This window comes from Equus przewalskii, chromosome 28 (assembly GCF_037783145.1).
Source record: "Equus przewalskii isolate Varuska chromosome 28, EquPr2, whole genome shotgun sequence".
Taxonomy (NCBI): domain Eukaryota; kingdom Metazoa; phylum Chordata; class Mammalia; order Perissodactyla; family Equidae; genus Equus; species Equus przewalskii.
In genome coordinates this window covers 31,520,643-31,538,889 of record NC_091858.1, presented here as the reverse complement: position 1 = coordinate 31,538,889, position 18,247 = coordinate 31,520,643, and the positions used below count along the sequence as shown (strand labels likewise).

Here is an 18,247-nt window from a genome sequence, read left to right as displayed (position 1 = left end):
TTTATAATGGCCAAGTGCAATGACCTACATGATAACCATTTTCCACATCTTACATTTTTTATAACAAATCATGTGATATATTCCAAAAGTTAGACAGTCAAGAGAGTGGTTGCTGGTAAAGGCACTGTACATGCCTTCCTTAAAGACACCACTGCCTTTGCCAAACAAAAATGAAGAAATATCCAGATATAACAAAATGATTTATAACACATCGAATTTTTCCAGGCTCAGCAACCTGTATAAAAGCAGTGGATGATCATTCAAGATCATTGCAAGGTCCCTTAAATTCTTCTAAGAGTGAATGCCTTGGAAGCAGAAATATCACTTTACTTCTCAAGGGTGGACTATAAAGAGGATCACTTATCTTTAAGAGCTATGACTCCCCATTGGTAGACTAGCCCTCGATGTCTGGTAACCACAAAGCAAGCAGTAAGAAACCTAAAAGTGCCAGAAAAGGAATACAAGTTCTGATAGCAAGTGCTGGTTTTAATTCTAATCACCAGCTTGACTAGATAAGTCAGATACCTTTTTTGTCTTTTATTTTCTTCATCTGTAAATTGAGATTTTTGTGAAAAGATTCTCACCCAGCTCAAACCTTCCAGAATATGTGCTGTGATTTTTCTATGTATTCTAATTCCATATGGTATGTGGATCTAAAAATAGTATTAATGTGGGAAGAAACCCAGGAGGAGTGTGGTGATAGTCCCATGAGTTTCAGATGAGCAGTTTCATGAAGCAGCTCCTGTTAGAGTCCCAGAACATTGACTTTCTTACCAGAAGGAGCTATCGGAGTAATAATATGACTCATGGAATGCCCAAAGTTATAATTAAAATTCATTAAATAGATTAGATTTAAAGTAATAAGGAAGTTTTAAAAACAAAAATTATACTTTGCATTTTACTGACATATACTGTACTTTATGTCCTCAATTTCTGGAGAGAAAATATGCCACTCTATTTTCAGTTTTTACTTCTGTTTGTGGAGGAGATGCATTTTTCCCTGAAAGCTTTCTTTGAGTACCATGGTAACCACATCCTTGCGGTTAAGTCTGTCCTGTCGGATGTGCAATTTAAGACATTTGCAAATGCCACCTAAGATCACACACGGAACAGACTGGAAAGGGTATGCTTTAATGTGAAAGTGGGAACAGTGCTTAGCGTTGGTCAAAATGAAATGCCAAAGTTGGGGAAGAGGAATGGGATTCAACCAGTACAACAACTTTGGCCACTGCTCTAACAATCCAAGAGTTCTTTTTTTCTTTTTTTCCTGTGTATCCTCACCATTAAGTCAGTCCAGTATTTGCTCCTCACCTGGTTCTCTGCGCTGAGGTGAAGCCCGTGGTTAGAAAATCACAGGCCAGAAATGATTAGATTCTAGCTAAGGGGTAAGAAAGGTGACAGAGACGGTCACACTGTCCCGATGGGACTGACACAAGGAGAGAGAGCCTCAAGGTCTAATTCTGGAGGCTCTAGTAGCATTATTGGAAGGAATACACCTTGATGACTCGCTGCCATCAGGGAAATGAAAATGAGTGGATGTCAAATAGCCAATCCAGCAGGAAGTGACATTTGCCCTGAGGTGATTGCAGCCAGCAGATTCATCCGTGGGCCCATGTGTAGCCCAGGCCACCATGATCATCTCCGGGGAAGTTTTATTCCTGCTTCAGCTGCAGGAGGAGAGTGGGAAGAGCAAATTAGAGTCATTCTAATGTGGAAATCAAAGTAAGTGACACTCGATAGCAGGACAGCCACCTAGTTAGACTGTTCTATACTCTTAGAACAAAAAAGGACAGTTGAACCTCTTTCTATAGAGACATCAGAATAGTGAGGGAAATGGCTTTCTTTTCTCTGCTAAATATTATGTATAAGAAATTGCTTTGATTTTTGATTAATATTTATTGGTTAAAAAAGAATGTCATTTATTATTGAATATTTGAGACAATAATCAAAATAGTATTGATGATAATCATTAATAATATTGAAATCACCTTTTCTAAACGGCCACTATGTCAAGCAATGATCAACACAAAATCTGTAGTCAAAAGTATTAAAAAATACTTAGGAGAGAAGTTGACTAAAATAACTCACATCTAAGTGTTTAGAGTGATAGTTTATTATACATTTATTCATTCATAGTTCATTATCATCATTTTAATCAATTAAGATTAGAAACCTTACATCTCATTTCATCCATTTCCAGTTAATATAAGGCAAGAGAGAAAATATACTTTCCACTTTGCCTGAGGAAGTGTTATTCTTTAATAATACCTATTATTATTTTTTAGTGAGACAATTTTTCTTTAATATTTTCCATGAGGTCTGCTATGTACTTATCAAAATATTTAAAGGTAGCTGACACAGCTAGTAATTTAATGCAAGAGTGAGCACTGAAATTATTTTATGCTACTGGATGGTTAATAAATTGTCAGTAAAAGATGATAAGGATTCAATATTAATATCTTGAATTTATATATTGCCTTATTTCATATTAAATGAAAACTAACAAGCTCATCATTTTTCCTATTATTTACCCTCAGAGTTTTGACAAATATTTAAAATTATTCTTCCATAAAGAGAAGAAGATTGCCATAAAGACCCAACCTAACATTTTTGATAAACTTTGAAATTTCAAATTTTTTCCTTTATCCATTTCATCCTCTCTCTAAAATCAGATGTTTTACTTTACATATTCTTCCATCACACATTTAAAAAAATATTAGCATACACATTATGAACCAGGTGCTATGCCAAACACTCTGTAAAGAACATGTAAGCAAACATAAAGAACAGACTAAAAAGAATTCACAGTCCAGTAGGGAGACAGATTTGTAAAACAAGACTATTATGATGAAGGGTAATAACAGAAGTCTGAGGAAGACCCAGAGGAAGACTACCCTTCCACTGGGAAAAGTCAAGGAACTTATCAAACAGGAAAAAACAGGAGCAGAGTCTTGGGAAAATTAGCAGGAATTCACCAAGCAAGTCAGGTGATAAAAGGATATCAGGCAGCAGGAACAATTCATGTAAATTTGTAAGCTTGTGAAATTGCACGACATGATCAAAGATACTAAAAAGACACATTTTTTAATGCATACTAAAGGGCAAGGGGGAGAAGAGAAGGTCACATTGCTGGAACAGGAGTCAGAGTCTAAGTACGGAATCTGTACCATCCTAAAGAATTGATATTACTTCCTGAAACTAATGGGAAACCAATAGGATCAAAACAAGAGGTAATTAATTCAAGTTGTTCTGCACCGTATTGGTTTGGGATTTCCTGTTCTGAAAATATGCACATTTAAGCTAGTGCTCTGGATTATCACTGTACAAAGAAATATAATGTGAGCCACATGTGTTAAATTTTCTAGTAGCCACATTTTAAAAAATAAAAATAAAAAGGAAATTAATTTTAATAATATAATCTATTTAACCAGATATCCAAAAGATCTAAATATTATCAACGCAACATTTAATCAACATAAAAAATTATTAAGGAGATATTTCACATTATTTTTTCACTAAGTCTTCAAAATCTGTTATGTATTTTACTCATAGTATATCTCAATTTGAATGCTAAGTTTTCATCAGAAATATTTGATCTGCATTTATACTTCACAGAATTTAAAGTAGGAAAAGTAGATTCATATTTCCAAGTTATTCCAAATCTACTTAAAAGTTTCCTAATAACTGAATTGGATACCAAAAAATCATTTTCCATTGATTTCTGCAGTAACATTGACAAAACTGGTTCATTTTTTTTTAGAATAGATTTGACTTCAAAGCAAAAGCATATCAATTTCAAAGCTATGTTTCAAAAGTATATCTGTGCAAGATAAGTAAATTAACTGACTTCTGTGTCAACTCACTATTAATACCAAATTCACAGAAACATTGCATGAATTGATAAGCAACTCTAAATTTATCAATAGCAAAAATGTATTGCTCAAGTTTCCTTGTTGCCTTTACAGCTAATTTACATAATGCTGTTAATTACAATTAAAATGTTCTACACATTGATTTGTCTTAGAAAAATTATAAAATCACTATTGATTTTTATTATGAAAAGTTTCAATTTCAAAATAAATTCTCACTGCTATTTGGCTAAATCAAAAATAACCTTTTCCTTTTCTTTGAGCTTCAAATTTAGCTTATTCATATGCAGTGTGATATTGATGACAAAATGTAAATCACACTGCCATTTTTATCCCTGATTACTGAATATTTGGCAAGCATTACTTTTGTTTCAAGAAATCTTGAATGGAGCTAACAGAAGTGGAAATTTTGTAAAACCCTTCCATGACTCAACCAACAAGCACTGGCAAGGAACACAAGATCATTACATTCATTGTCTTCTACTTCTTCCAACGTTTCCATACACTAGTGATGATTCATATCAGTTACACATATATTCTGAACAGTTTTAACAGCCATATCCAAAGTTCTTTCATAGAGCCTGCTCTAGGAAACTGAGCAAAGATATCTTCAAAATATATTATACAGTGGAACAAAACAAGAAGGCAAAGATCAGTCTCTTGTTTTAAAATTCCAATAAATCCGATATTTGACCTGACATACCTGAAGCACCGCTTACTGTTAGAGAAATTATTTTTTCCTACCTAGATGAAATGCTTCTTTGACAGAGGTAAAAGGCTCAAAAATATCTACTGTTGAGTTCAAATGTCTGTAAATTTGGAAGTCCTTTGAGACACAACGGTAAAATGAAGGAGACAGACAAAACTAAGTGTCGGTGGGAGTACTGAGAAACTGGAGCTCTCATATACTACTGGAAATAGTTTAAACTGGAAAACTTTTTTGACATTAGTTACTAAATCTGAACATTTCTGAACTGTGCGACTCAGCAAGTTCACTCCTCAGAAAAATACCTTTCAGAAATGTTTATATACACGGGTAGCAAAAGATACATAAAAAAGTGCTTGAAGCAGCCCATTTTATAGTATCCAAAACCTGAAAATAACTCAAATATCCATTAAAGTTTGAATGAAAAAATTAATTGTGGTATCATGATATGATGAATCACTGTAAAGCAGTGAGAATGAGAGAAGCACCATATATGCACAAAATGGAGGTCTCACAAGAAGAGTATTAAGTGATGGAAACCAGACGCAGAGGAGTACATGCTGTATGATGACTCTAACACAACTGGCAAACCACTAGCAAGTTTTACCCAGAACAAAAAAGGGAAAGGCAAACACAGTTTTAGATGTAATGGGATAGAACCATAATAAAATGTTTGAAAAACTAAGAAAACGTTAAAATCAATTTAAGTATATTCAAAAATGTTGATAAAATGAATGTTTTAAATGTTTCAAAAGGAAATAGCAAACTGGAATATCATTATAATGAGTTAAATAATGACTCAGGAGTTAAAAATTTACCCACTGATGAACAGTGAGAGCCAGACAGTATTAAGTGAAAGCCCCATGAAAACTTTAAGAAAAGATAATTCCTATTTTAAACAAATTATTTTGCAGAATAGAAAGAGAGTAAACTTTGCAATTAAATGTGAGGATACCAGATAAATTTTGATGCTAAAGACAGATAAGGACATTATCAAAAAGGAAAATTTAAGGTTGATTTTATTTATGAACAGAAATCCAAAAACTAAAATGTAAAAATAATATATAACAACCAAGTAGAATTCAAGGATGGCTTAACATCTGAATACAATGATGGTTTAACATTAGAAAATCTTAATTTAACACACATATAGGTATTATACCATGATCACTAATAAAAATCCTCAATATTTAAAGGTAGATATTTTCCCCATAATTTTATGAACTAATGCAATTCATGTTGAATCCCCAAAGGGATCCTAAGGAAGATAACGTGAATATGACAGCAACACAGAAACATAAAGAGCCAAAAATAGGTAAAATAGCTTTGAAGAAATAGAAGAAAGAGTAATTAAAACATTATTTATTTGCATTGACAAACTGAAGAATGTAAGAAAATATAGAGCCCAGATATAGATCCATGCATATATGAAAACTAGACTCAGGAATGATCAGAAGAAAGATGTTCTGGACAATAAACTAACCATATGGTTGAAAAAGTAAAATAGATAACAATCTCAACAAACCATAAAGGAAAAAAACTATTAAATTGATCACATTGAAATTAAAAACGTCTAGATGAGAAAATAGCATAAAAAAGGGAAAAGATAAGTCACAGTCTATATAAATGACTGTCCAAAATATATAAAAATATACTACAAATCATTAAGCAAAAGATCTAAAATTCAATAGGAAAATGACCAAATCACATAAAAAAGGCATGCCCCAAATCAAAAAACCAGATGGCCAAAAAACACATAAAAATATGCAGGCTCATTAATTAGAGAAAAGCATATTAAAATAGCAATGAAATTCTATCGCACACCCAGAAGACCGGCAAAATTTAAGTTTGATAACAAATGCTGTTGAAAGACATGGGGCAAAAGAAATTCTCACACAGTTCAGGACAAAGTAAAAATGAGTAGAATTAATATTTGGAGACCAACTTGAGAATGTCTTGTAAATTTGAAAAGGTCGTTTTCTTTTACAACAAACATCTTAGGTAAACCTATATACGTGTATGTAACAGATATTTATACTTACGTTTTTGGCAGTGCTACTGCAATAATAATAGCAAACACATAATTAAACTAGCTCTCCACCTATAGATGATTCAGTGTGGCTTATTCATACAATGGGACATCACACACACAGTTAAAAGCAGAGAACTGGATGAGTCAAGAATGGGCAGTTTAAAAAGCGAATTATTAAAGATCGCGCATACAGCATGTCATTTGTATAAATTTTAAACAAAAAAATCAAAATTATAAATGTTATATATATATATTGTATACATATACATATATGCACATAGATATACAGATATAGGCAAAAAGCAGCCCTTGACTCTGTGAGCAGATCTAGTATCATCAGCTAGGAACTGGCCTGGGACTTGTCTTTACCAATTTCATAACACGGCCTTCGTGTTCTTCTGCTGAACATAAATAATTTCACAGAACAGCAACATCAGACAAGGCAGCTCTGTGACTATTACGGATCAAGATAAACAACAAGACCACTATGAATTCGTGTTGAACAAAGGCAAACCAGGAATATCGATCAAACATCCCCCATCTCAGCGAATATGAGTGACTGTTTCTTCTTTACCAATTACAGCTTTAGCCTCATGCTATTGTTCCCTCCTTTTAATTAAGATTTATTAAGATATACTCAGTAATAGAATTACTCTTGCTTCCCAATAGTAAACAATTCAAGCCATACTCCATTTCCTTAAATCCTACCCAAAATCACCTAACACAAGCCCGAAACTATAATAAGTCCTTTCTAACGCCCTCTGAGATTCCTCACACTTCCCTATGACGTGCATTCTCCATCACTGAAATACACCCAGCCTATTCAAATGCAACAGTGTTCCTGGCGGTCTTTGGAGGACACTGACAAGTGTATGTAATTAATACAGACACATATATAGAAAAAAATCACATCAGTTTCAGGACAGTGGTTATTCCTCGGGAGAGAGTAAGGGAGAAGGGCAGGTGGTGAGAATTTGAACTATCACTTAAAAATTATTTTTCTGTTTTCTCTTTTTAAGAAATATAAAGCATTAAACCAAATTTAGCCTGAGAATAGAGAGACATCAGAGACTAGGCTGAAGCTTCAACTTGTAATTTCAAAGCCCATTTAGATAATTATAGTACTAAATAAAGCCTAAAATGAAAAGCAAGGCTCTGGTTCATTATATTGCAAACTGTGATGCTGCAGTATTGTCAAGAGCAGAGATCAACACACAGGACTGACGGTTTCAGTGTAGCTTTTGCCCATTGTTATATTGTATGGTGTGTGTGTTGCCTCCGAGGCTGAAAGAAATCAGGCTTGTTTGGGAAGTCTACTGGTTTAAAACTGCTAAGCATGTAACTTTGCCACCTTTTGGTAACTGAAGCAAACTACAACTTAAACTCCTCTAGAAGAACAAAATTAACAAAATGGCATCTTGTTAATATGAATCCTCCCCAATGAGAGATGCTGTCACAGGCATCCAGCACTTGAATAATTAAAATCCTTAGAAATTCTAGGAATTCTCTTATCTCATTCCAATTTACTTTATTAAGCTGAAAAGAAATTTAGGATCTAGAAAAAAAGGTACTACTTATTGTTCCTTATCCCTTTCCTATTTTTTCTCAGTTCTTAATTATAATTTATGCTCTCTTTTCTCTGCTGTGCATCTTTCCCTTGTCTCGCATGTTCCAAACTCTTTCAATTTGTAACTTGTGTGCTATTTCATAAAACATTCTTGAACAACCCTACTGGAAGTAATGGATCACTCCTGAGAAATCTTGTTGCACTTTATTGTTACTTCTCTTGTTTATTTGTGCATCCTTTCATTCATTTATTCAATAAATATGTTTACTTATTTTGTAAGAGACTCTGAAGAACTAAGAATTTTCCACGGTGGCTCTTGCATGTCCTTGATCCCAACAGCTGTGCCCTCTTCCCATCTTCTCTTGCACATGGCCTTCACCCTAAGTGCTCCTTCCCACCCCCTTGATATCATGCAAATTGCCTAAACAATGGCAGTGAATGCACAGGAACCACCTTTGACTGATTATTCCTGCTATTAAGTGACTATCAGCTGAGTCCTTTTGCTAAATCAGTAAAAGTTCCATCTTCCTTCTGTGTCTTCCCTGTCTGGCATTTTTAAATAAAGGTTTTACTGATGCTCTCTTTGATTACTTCCCACAATTTTGATGCTGAGATTCAGGTTAGGACTGGGTATTCTGGTGCTCAGCCTGGGCCCTTCAACATGGCAGACACTCTGTGGATGTCTCAGGAGCTGTAATGACCACAGTTGGGCTAGTTCTGCTCCTGACCAGTGCTCTGCTTGGAAGCATTGCCTGAGCTTTCATTCTCCATCGTTATCCTCCTGAATATAAGCCTTTTGTTTCGCTTTGTTTCACTACTTAGTGAGGCAAAGGGGTAAGACGGGGTTGAGGGGCAATGACGGCAGATCCAAGATTCAAATGGTCTGATTCTCAGATTCTCTTGTTTTCAACCAATTGCCTGGTCATTTCAATGAGCCTGTGGGTTGCTGTCCAGCTTCTAAAACTCCAGGATTTTACCATAGACAATTTTCAACTTTATTGACTATACTAGAGGAACTTGGGGTATGAATAAAATAATCATTTTGTGAGATGTCTTAGAAAATGGGGTTAAATTATTCAATGAGCTGCATTTTTTGGCGTTATGAGGAGGCCTCTAAAACTTAAAATTGCTTCCCTTAAGAACTCCTTAGAAAAGGTAATAAAAACATGCAGTACCTAATATCCAAACAAATATTTCTCTCTCTCCAGACCTGTCTCTGCCCAGTGTCCTCCCTGGCCTCATGTAAATTGGCATCTTCCTCCTGCTTGGTCTGTTCTTTCTCCTGTCCCTCCAACAACTTCAGGGTACCCTCTTTCCTTCTTAAACATATCTCCCTGAGCGCATGATATTCCTTCCTAATGTCTTATAATACAAGTGGAGATGATGACCAACCTCACTGATTTTACAGCTTCAAATCTTGATTTGGTTAGCTTAGACTTGCATAATTTAGTTCAGAACTCCCTAACTCTTCAAAGAAAAGACAGAGGTTCACTGAAGAATTAGGTTTACCCTAGGAATTTATATTCTAGGATACCCTGATATCTATCAATTAACCCATCTCCTTGTGGGACCTAGAGATGCTAAAACTCAGTAAGAAAAAGCAGTATGAATGTATTTATTAACAAAATGATACAAAATATAATGATCAAAATTTGACCCCAGATAGCATCAACCTTCACATTATATTTCTGAGATCTTACCTGTCCAAATTGATTAGTCAAAAACCCAGTCTTAAAAATAGGAAAAGAATGAATTAATCTCTGATATCAGAGACCACTTAACTTCCACCTTCCAAGAATACCCTGGTCTCAAAAGGGTGATAATTTCACAAATGCCTTTTTTACCTTCTTTGTTGATTATCTTAAAACTAAGGTGGCAAATGAAAGAGAAGATAGAATGGCAGGGTAACCCCATCTCTGAATTACAAGACTTTCCTGAGTCTTTTGAAGAAGTTTTCCCTCAGAAAAAAGGAAAATTTACAAACCAAATTAAATGCTCACAGGTTAAGCGATTAGATAAATCCAAGAACGGGAAATCATCTCTATCTAATCTAGACAAAGACATTTTTGTATATTGCAAAGAAAAGGGACCTCTAGAAGAGCAATTGCTCTGCCTTAGCTCAAAAGACAGACTCACAAAATATAAGAGACTAACTTTGTCCAACAGAATAAGACCTGTCTGAAGAAGTAGCTGCTCCATTCGGCCCACAATTGCTTTTCACAAAAAGGGAGGCATTTCCATGCAATTGCAAAAAAAGGATGTTCTATTTCTAGTTGATAATGGGGCTACCTTCTCTATCATAAATGCTTCTACCTTTCCACCACTGCTTCTTCAGAGTAACCTGTGCAAACAACTAGATATAAAGATTTTCATGTTAGCACTATTTTTAACAGTAAAACACCAGAAACCAATCAAAACCATCAAAAGGGGAGTGGTTAAGTCAATTTAGCTAAATCTATCCTAAGGATGCTCAGCAGCAGTTAAAAATGGTTAACTGTGCATATAACAATGTGTAAACATCTCCAACACAAAATAAGTAAAAATAAATATATTAGTTCCAGAAAAACAGTATCATTTAGGGAGAAAATCCACACACAAAACAATATAGAGGGGATATATGATCTCCTTTTCTCCTAAGAGGAGTGTTTGAAGTTCAGAGAATGGGTATCATGTCTAAGATCATTCAGCAAATAAGTAGCAGATCCAAGTGTTAATGCCAGTCTCTGTTTCCAAAACTCAAGCCACTAGTACTACAGCACACTGCTTCCCAAGTCAGTGTGAGTATTGAGAAGACACGCTATGATGGGTTTCTTGCCATCCGTTTCACTGCAGTATTCATACGTCAGGAGACCATGACTTAGCTTCAAAGCAAACTCAAATAAAACTGAAATACGAAACAAAATCTTATTTCATCTTTAGAACAAGATCACCTTATGAATCAGAATGTCAATGAATGTGTTGACACGCTACTGGTGAAGCCACTTTGCTTTGAAATCTTCTCCCCATTTTGTCGGGCTTGGCAAGCTTCCTCAGGGGCTGGAATAAAGATCAAAGGACTCCATTTGGTCAATATAAAGAATTCAAAATTCTATGAAACTTTTTCCTCTCAGAATGAATTTAGTCATTTTGATTACTATATTGCAATACAAGTAATTTTAATATAAAGGATGCATTCTGTTTTTTCAAAAAATTAGTGAATAAATTAACCTTTCCTTCTGCCAATTTGAAGTAACTAAGAACTTCTAAAGTAACTAATATTTTATGATCATTTTAAAACTGATAGATATTCTTTATAGAAATGTAGAAAATATAGATAAGGAAAAAGGATACTGACATGTTAGTATGTTGCCAAGAGATAGACAGTTACTAATAAATTTAAACAGATGAACGCACATTATGAACAGGTCAAAAATTCCAGGCCAGCTTATTAATACAACAGGAGCACACAGGCATATTCTCGATAATTGTTTCTGGTGCTTAACAATACAGAAAAGATTTGAAAAACTACAATTTATGGAGTCTGTAATATTTGCTAAACTCTGTGTTAAGTACATTGGCTTTGATCTGTTAATATGCAACCACAATGACTTTCTTTGCAATTACTTCTTCAAATTAAAACATGTTTTAACAGTTTTTAAAGTAACCTTTCATAATGATAGCTTGAGATAAACTGTTACCCCAAAATCATTGATTTACCTTGCATTTGCCTTTATTCTGTTTTATTCTGTTTTGGCTTCTACTGATGCAGAATCTCTCTGTTTGTGGCCTTTCTACCTATCTTTATTAAACAAATTTGCTGTTAACATCTGGTAGTTAAAATATGATTTGCAGTAGCTTTGCAAATTAAATAATGTGATCTAAATATGATTACTCTTGCACTGGGTATAAATCTGAGTCAGCAAATCCAGATATACATTTAGTATTACTTTTATTTTCTTAAAATCAACTTAACTCTGACTTCTAGTTTCCATCCTTCAAGAGTGGCAGCAAATTCAACTTCCATCTTTTCAGGGAGCTCCGTATTCAGGATGATAAAGGCTCAGGGGTTTCTGGGTCTCAGTGGCGCCGAGGCAGATGGCACGGTTCCACATCCGTCTAGTCTGGTAATGACCATGACACTCAGTGTCCCCATCCACGTGGCTCCTCAGGTTAGAAAGCTCTGGACTTTCTGTGGCAGCCTTAGGACACTGGAGTCACAAGTACCCAGGACTCTGCCACTGATAAGGTTCTCTCCTTGACCAAATCCTATTCAGGCTCTTCTAAGCTCTTTTGCAGCTAGGCTTGACTTTCGGGCTTCTGTGTTCATCTCTGCATTGTTTAATTTTAGCAAGATTCCTGATAAGTCGCCTTAGCCATCAGTGATCTCTGACTGGCTTCCCCTTCCCCACCAACTCCCAGGTGATGCCTGACCACCTGGCCTGCCTTCAGCAAGACTCCTGTTAGGTCAGTTTACTCAGAATCCTCCCTTACCCCTGAGGTTTCCTCTTAGAGATTCTCCATCCACTGGCCCCCATCCCGTTCCCTGGCTACATATTCCCACTTGCCCATGTTGTATTCAGAGTTGAGCTCAATCTCTCTCCCCCCTGCAAGACCCTACTGCAGTGGTCCCCACACGTATCACAACAACCTCCCCTTGAATAGAGTCTGTCTCACTGTGCTTTAACAAGTGTCAAGAATAATTTTACCCCTTCAACAGTTAGAATACTATTTTTTCTTTAACATCTCCTAAAGGCACCAGAAAATAATCCTCTGAGATCCTGCACCTGCTCGGGAAGGTACGGAAGAACATGAGGCGAGTCCCAGCTACCTCTGAGATACAGAGATCTCTGCCTGCTTTGCAGCCTGAAGTCTTTCTCCAAGTCCACAAAACCCCAGCCCTTGTCCTCGTTCTACCCCCCGTTGTGCACCCAGCACTACTGCTTTACTAAAGAGTTGAAGAAAATTCAGAGCATCATTGACATCAGGAGCCCTCTACTTCTGCTTCCTGTCTTGCAAAAATCCTGCAGTTAGATAAACACAAAAGGATCTGCCTGTCTTCTTGGGTTGAGGGAGGGGCAGAGCGAAATTTGAAGAGAAATACAAAAAATAAATCATATTTCAATAAAGCCACTTGCCACAGTATTTATATTCAAGGCCAATTTCTGTACTATTTGTCAATGAAAATAAGTTGAAGTTGGACAAGGTTTTTGGTTCTTTGGTCTGTTTGTTTTTATATCACCTACAAATCCTCTTCTGTGGACTGGTATCTTTTATTTGAACAGTATATCAGGGATAATGATTCTAGTTGCTGAAAATGTTTAATTCAGGATGATTTAACTCAAGCCCTTAAAGAGCACGTTTGCTCCGTGAATCAGTCAGGGTCCAAAATGGAAAACAAAAACCACTCTAAGAATTTAAATAAGACAAGTCAATACAGGGAATAGGTTGTATGGGTGATGGAATTGCTCAGAAGCCAGAGGACAGAGAGACATCATCCCTGGGATCATGAATAGCGGGAGGCTGACATGGGCCCTAAGGTGGGGGAAGGATGTGGTGTGACTGGAGTCCAGGATCATGGAAGTAGCTGAATCCATAATGGGCTTCAATGACAGGAGGTGGAGTCACAGAGGAGCTGTGGCTCCTGTGAGAGATGCCACTGAAGTCACAGAAAGAAGATGATAAATACCCTGGTTTCTCCCTACCTCCCACTTTCCAATCTCCCTCTAGTGCCACCCATTGATGGGCTCTGGAATCTGGCTGGAAACCAGCTGACAGGGAAACCTGCAGAGATCAGCATCTCCCCTACACTGAGCATGGGAGAGGTGAGGACTGGACCTTCAGGTAAACAGTCCAGAGACGGGCATACCTAGTATAACAAAGGACACAGCTACACTCATACACGGAACAAAATTTCTGTCTCCCATTGGATTCCTTTAATGAATTTGCTTCTTGCCTAAACTGGAAAAATACCATAGAGCCATTCTTTGAAATATAAAATACTTAAGATCAGGGAGACATGCAACTGAGGCACCAAGAGAAATGTGTAGTACTGGACTCTGCATTTCCTTCCATGCTAGAATTCCTTCCAAGATCTTTAAAGTGTATCTAGAAAGGCATTGCCAATGGACTCGACTGAACTACTCTGATTAAAGAATAAAATCAGTCTAGATTTCAGAACTCAGAATCAAGTCCTCCTTACAAGCTAGCTACCGAATCTGAAAAATGACTGTACTTAAATTAGAATCCAGTTTCTTTTTGCTATATTAATGATGCTTATTATATTTACTGAAGTTCTCAAGTGACACAGTTCTAAGTATTTCTTTTCAATTTCAAATTGTGAATAATTAGAGATAGGCAAACTAAAACTATCTTAAACCAGAATGATATCAGTTACTTGGATACTGGTAGTTAATTTTGACAAATAAAAGCCATCATTCTGAGTGGAAATTGTCTAGCTTTCTTAGTAATTTCCCTTTTCACTTGATGCAACTGGTTTCTCCACATCAATCTTGTCTTCTTTCAGTCCATCTTTTATGCAAATTTAAAAGCGATCTATATAAAATATAAATCTTAGCACATCATTCCTCTGTCTATAGCATTTCCGTAGTTCCTCATTAATGACTATCTAAACCCCAAACTCTTCCATTTGTAATTATATTATCCAAAAACTGGCACCCCACTGTCTCTGATCACCTCTGCCTCTATTTTGGACTTTATACCTGTAGGCATTTTGAAGTGCTTGCCTTTGACTGCATGAGCGCCTATGCAGTGCTGAGTCTCAGGGAGTGTCTCTGTTCATGACGGATCTCTGTAGGAACGCCTACTCAACTTCCCTCTTCTAGTTGATATCCAAGTAATTCAAGTTAATGGCATCCTAATGCCCAAGACAGGCTGGCAAACACGTGCCCAGGGGATGCATTCATCACTGTAATTACTGCACTAAACAGTTGTCTGTGTCTGTTCTGCCTCCCCAACCATACGGTGAGCCCCGAGACAGCAGGAATCATGGTTTTTCCACCCGTAGTAAACCCACCAAGTATGTGAGCCACCCAATGGCCCGCAGTAAATACGTGCTGAACGAAAGACCAAATGCCACCAAAATATTCTGAACCTACTTCTTCTACTTTCTCCCTTCTGCCATGAATTATACCAATGGCCCCCAAAGTTAGCCTTCAAATAAATAAATGAAGTCACGTTTTTTTCTCTGCTTTAGCACTGCTCTTCATATCCATGAAACTATAGAATACAAGAGTTCAATTCTTCATTTTTCAAACTATCTCCATTGAACACCTACTAGTTTGCCAGGCACTGTTCTAGGTACAGTACACCTAATAATAAACAAACAGACACATCCCTGTGCTTATATAACTGCCTTTCTATGCTCTTTCAAACCCTTCTTTCATTACACACACCATTATTCTCAAGATTTGGCAAAACTCCAGTCACCCGTAGGCCGTGCTCCTATGTTATGTGCTCTTCAACACCCACAGCAGAATTATTTGCTTCTTCTTCTCTCTGCCTTAGCTCATGCTGCTACCAAGCCACTTAAAACTATATAAGGCACTTTAGCGTGTTATGTGCCTTCTCCATTAGTATTCTCCTACTCCTGGAAAGCCAGAAACAAAGAACTTGCATCAAGACTATATAAAATATTCCCACAACTCAATAATACAAAGACAAACAGTTAATTTTTAAAATGAGCAAAAGGACTTGAAGAGACATTTTACAAAGAAAGATGTACAAATGGATAGTAAACACACGAAAAGTGCTAAATATCATCAGTAATCAGGGAAATGCAAATAAGACTATAAAAATGAGATAGACCTATATCCATTAGAATGGCTAGAATTAAAAAAGAATGACAACATCAAATGTTAGCTAGGATACAGAGCTACCAGAACTCTCACACAGTTTTGGTGGGAATGTAAAATGGTACAACTTTTTTAGAAAAAGCTTTGGCATTTTCTTAAAAAGTTTTTAAAGAATTAAATATACTTCAACCCAATAACTCCACTTCTAGGTTTTTACCCAGTAGAAACAAAAATAAATGGCAAGAAAAAGACTTAGACAAAAATGTGCATAACATCTTTGTGCATAGTAGTCCAAAACTCGAACCAACTCAATGTCCATCAACAGGGGAATGGATAACAAATTTAAACTACGTTCGTGTAAGAATGCTTCTCTGGAATAAAAAAGAACAATATAACGATACATGGAACAAGCTGGATGCCTCTCATAACTATTACACTGAGTGAAAGGAGCTGGACCTAGAATACAAAGTTATTATTCCATTTATATGAGGATGTAGAATAGTAACACCTAACCTATGATAGAGAAATACAGAAATAAATGTATATAAATACACACACACATTTTCTAGAGAGAGCCTAGAAGCAAGAACACATCAATAACAACAAGCACATCTGTGACCCAGATCTTGTTTCTGAACATCAATCTCCATTAAAAATAACCAAGGCTCCATAGAGAAGCGATTGATTCTGGGGCTGAGGAAGGGAAAATACAAAATGAGCTGGAATATCTGGTTCTAACTGAAAGGAATAGACGTGTTGAAATAATGATGGAATAGTATCCAAAAGACCCAGGAGCCAACCTGAAGAGGCTCTCACTAGCCAAGCCCAGGTCATTTGAGCATCAAAATAAACAATTATAATAATGAACTATAACTTATTAAATAAAATAAGAATCAATGAGTAAATGAATAAATAGAAAAAGTCTCCCTTAAAGTGTAATGCACACATATAAGTATAGAAGGAACAATGAAGTTTGAAAATCATCAACTGAAGCTAAAACTAGAGGGTGAAAATTTCAAGAGGAACAAAATTTATATATAATCTCAAAGTGCCTCCCCAAAATTACTTATTATTACAAAGGGAAAAAAGAATAACTCTACACTGGAGAACTTTTACTCAAGTGATCAAACTTAATATCACAAATTCCAAGCCAAATGGACTCATGTGCTCCTTGTGACGCCGTGGGAGCAACACAACATGATTCTGTAGGAATCCTGCTAAAAACGTAAAACCTGAATTTAATTTTGAGGAAGCATCAGGCAAACCCAAATTGAGGGACATTCTATAAAATAACTGGCCTATACTTTTCAAAAAATCTTAAAATTAAAAAAAAGGCTGAGAAATACTTTCAGATTACAGTAAACTAGAGAAATGAGAACAAATACAGTGGGGGTTGTGGGGTGGGAGAGGAATAGCTTTAAAGGGCATAATTTGGACAACTGACCGACTGTGCATATGGACTAAGGATGAGATGATACTATAGTATTGATGAATAAATGAAAAGCAATAGGAGATATTGGAGTATATGATGAAGCTATTTGATTTAAAACTAATTCAGCTGATCCTATTTTCCCAGAAAGGTCTGATGTGGCCTCTTGAGCGTGCATTGTACACCTACTTTAAACATTTACGATGTCCCAAAGACAAGAATGATGCCCTTAAGGAAAGGGGTGTTGCCTCCCCCATATCAGCATTTCTTTAAGGATAAGCATTTCTTCCCAGAAACTAAGGATCAATCACTGACCTGCTTTAACTCATCTCATGACCACTGACCTGCTGCCCACTGACCTGCTGTGCTCACCTTGCGACCATTGACCTGCTGTGCCGGTTACGCATCTCCTGACAGCAGTAAAAGAGATATCCCTGCCATATGTGATGTATGCTCTTTGTTCCAAGACAGTATATAACCACTCTGGACACCCCACTCTTCGGAGAGCTTCCTTCCTTGGTGGAAAAGTTCTCCGGGCTACAATCTTTGAATGGGCTCATAATAAACTCATCCCAATTTTGATTCATAGATTGATTATGGATTATTTGCGTCAACTGTATCAATATCACATAGCAAGATTTTGATCACTGCACTATGGTTACGGCAGAGAATGTTCTCTGCCGTGGAAATACACAAGGAAGCGAATATTTGTCTCAATGTAAAAAAATATGAAAGAAAGCAAGAAAGATGTTTCTACTCTATTTTGTGTATGTGGGACAAAAGGAATGGGCATAGAGAAGTTGGAGAGTAGAAGCTATTATCTTAAATGTTTCCAATGACATTCAAAAACTGAA

General features: G+C 36.3%; 1 protein-coding gene across 5 annotated transcripts in view; it reads right to left on the bottom strand.

The window, feature by feature from the left end:
* The window catches only part of GPM6A (glycoprotein M6A), a 307,705-nt gene that overhangs the window by 198,946 nt on the left and 90,512 nt on the right, over positions 1-18,247 (bottom strand). For 2 of the 5 annotated variants that reach the window (XM_070598358.1, XM_070598357.1), the window contains one exon: positions 11,105-11,210. The exons of the other annotated variants lie outside the window; for them this stretch is intronic. The gene's annotated coding sequence lies outside the window, so the exon portion shown is untranslated. The remainder of the gene's footprint in view (positions 1-11,104; positions 11,211-18,247) is intronic. 5 annotated transcript variants of the gene reach the window in all.